The sequence below is a fragment of the Polyodon spathula genome, chromosome 29, assembly GCF_017654505.1.
Source record: "Polyodon spathula isolate WHYD16114869_AA chromosome 29, ASM1765450v1, whole genome shotgun sequence".
Lineage (NCBI taxonomy): Eukaryota > Metazoa > Chordata > Actinopteri > Acipenseriformes > Polyodontidae > Polyodon > Polyodon spathula.
Genome location: NC_054562.1, coordinates 2,751,953 through 2,754,544, shown reverse-complemented (window position 1 = coordinate 2,754,544; position 2,592 = coordinate 2,751,953).

The following is a 2,592-nucleotide window of genomic DNA, read 5'->3' as shown; positions in this document are numbered from 1 at the left end:
CCACCTTGCTAAGAGAGGGTGATGGGGAAGAGCACTGAACAGGAGTAAAGGATTCTGACAGAAAGACAATGATCGCTGGTGGTAAATCTCCCTGCCGACCTGTGAGGGCGCTATGTAACAGGAACAGAGAACCCTGGACTGTTTGGCTTAGGATTAAAAGGAAGTCGGTCATTTAGAAAGGGGTCGGAGCTTTGGTGCATTAACTCATCGAAAATGATGTGGCAGCCGCAGATTGGACGAGCGTCTGCAATCGTTTACCAAGGGGTCACGCGTGACAGTATAAATAGAGGACGAAGCGACGTAATCTGTTCCTTCAGTTATGGTTAAGGGACACCCCGGAAGGACCATTGTTTTGAAATATATCGTGAGTGGTTTGTTTGTTTTGTCTGAAAATACGGTTTGTTATTATTTAGACCACCAACATAATCTGGAGCTGTCGGCAAACGCCAGCACCAACCCGGGCAAGGCAAATCCAAAAAGACTTACACAACAATTACATAAATAATAGAAATCATCTCATCTGGTGCTAAAAAACAAAAACAAGAAAGAAAAGAAGTTCCAGATGGGGCTATGCAGCCTGGGGGAAGAGCACAAAGGCTTACGTTGCTGGATCCCTGGGAAGGAGAGACTCCTGCCGCTGGCTTCACACGGGGCACAAGGCTGCAGCAGCAAGTAGTTCACACAATGCGCACAATAGAAAATGATTACAGCAATTAATTTAACTATCACACAGAATTTGAGTAAAACACAAAAAATGCTAAAAATGTACAGACAGAAGCAACAAATTGCTTATCTGAACAAGACTCTCCGATCAGGTCAGTCTTGAAATGAAAAATGAAGCTGCGATCTGTGAGCGCAGTCCTTTTGATACCCCGGGGGCGGAGTCACGACTGCGTCACAGGCTCGGCGAGCAGGTTTGGTATACAATATTCAGGATTCAGGTCTTTAGGAGATAAATACCCATCTGGTTACATTTCATACTTAAAAGGGATACTCATTTCCAATCTGACCGTATTTTTTATTGTAATGTTTTGATCTTTTTATGTACTAGAGTTTTATTACTCTTTATGTTTTATTGTTGATGTTTAAACTTTTGTCTTCTGTTAAGCGCCTTGTTAATAACACCGTGTAACAAATTTTTTTTTTTTTTTTTTGGTTCCTGGGTAGTAAGTGTTATTTCCTAATTGCTTATGCCTCAAAAGTATAGAAAATGGCTATTATTCCCCACAGACTTTGCTTTTGTGACCAGGACAGTGATTTTTTGAAATTTGCCTATTTTCCAGAACATTCCAGATAGATTCAGTGCTGAGTAAACTTGGAGTAACTTCTAGAACTTTCCAGTAATATAAATAGTAGTTTAAATATAAAGATTATATAAGATAAAGAAGATCCTGGAGTGCAATGAATTCCCCAAGAAGCTCACTAGTAAGGAGAAAGCAGCTTGGAACAGCTTTGTCGCAGTGGTTCGGGGCTTCCTGGGCAATCACAAGGCCGAAAACTATGTGGAGCTGGTTGAGACTCTGGTGAAGAACTACAGCACAATGGGCTGTAGGATGTCCCTCAAAGTCTATATCCTTGATGCTCATCTTGATAAATTCAAGGAGAACATGGGAGCGTACTTGGAGGAGCAAGGCGAGCGCTTCCACCAGGATATACTGGACTTTGAACGCCACTACCAAGGACAGTATAACGAGAACATGATGGGAGACTACATTTGGGGGCTGATTCGTGAAAGTGATTTACAGTATAATCGTAAATCTCGAAAAACTACTCACTTCTAAATCTTTTGTAGTCATTTTTGTATTACTTTAGTATAAATACATGTTAATTTGGATTCATATGTTGTTTTTTTCTGACTTTATGTGAACAAAGACACAAATTCGACCGTTTTCTCATTGGAAATAGATAAATTTCAAAATATCACTGTCCTGGTCACAAAAGCAAAGTTTGTGGGGAATAACACAGGGATCAGTATTAGGTCATCTGCTATTCCTAATTTACATTAATGATTTAGATTCTGGTATAGTAAGCAAACTTGTTAAATTTGCAGACGACACAAAAATAGGAGGAGTGGCAAACACTGTTGCAGCAGCAAAGGTCATTCAAAATGATCTAGACAAGATTCAGAACTGGGCAGACACATGGCAAATGACATTTAATAGAGAAAAGTGTAAGGTACTGCACGCAGGAAATAAAAATGTACATTATAAATATCATATGGGAGATACTGAAATTGGAGAAGGAATCTATGAAAAAGACCTAGGAGTTTTTGTTGACTCAGAAATGTCTTCATCTAGACAATGTGGGGAAGCTATAAAAAAGGCTAACAAGATGCTCAGATACATTGTGAAAAGTGTTGAATTTAAATCAAGGGAAGTAATGTTAAAACGGTTCAATGCACTAGTAAGACCTCATCTTGAATATTGTGTGCAGTTCTGGTCACCTCGCTATAAAAAAGATATTGCTGCTCTAGAAAGAGTGCAAAGAAGAGCGACCAGAATTATTCCAGGCTTAAAAGGCATGTCATATGCAGACAGGCTAAAATAATTGAATCTGTTCAGTCTTGAACAAAGAAAACTACGTGGCGACCTA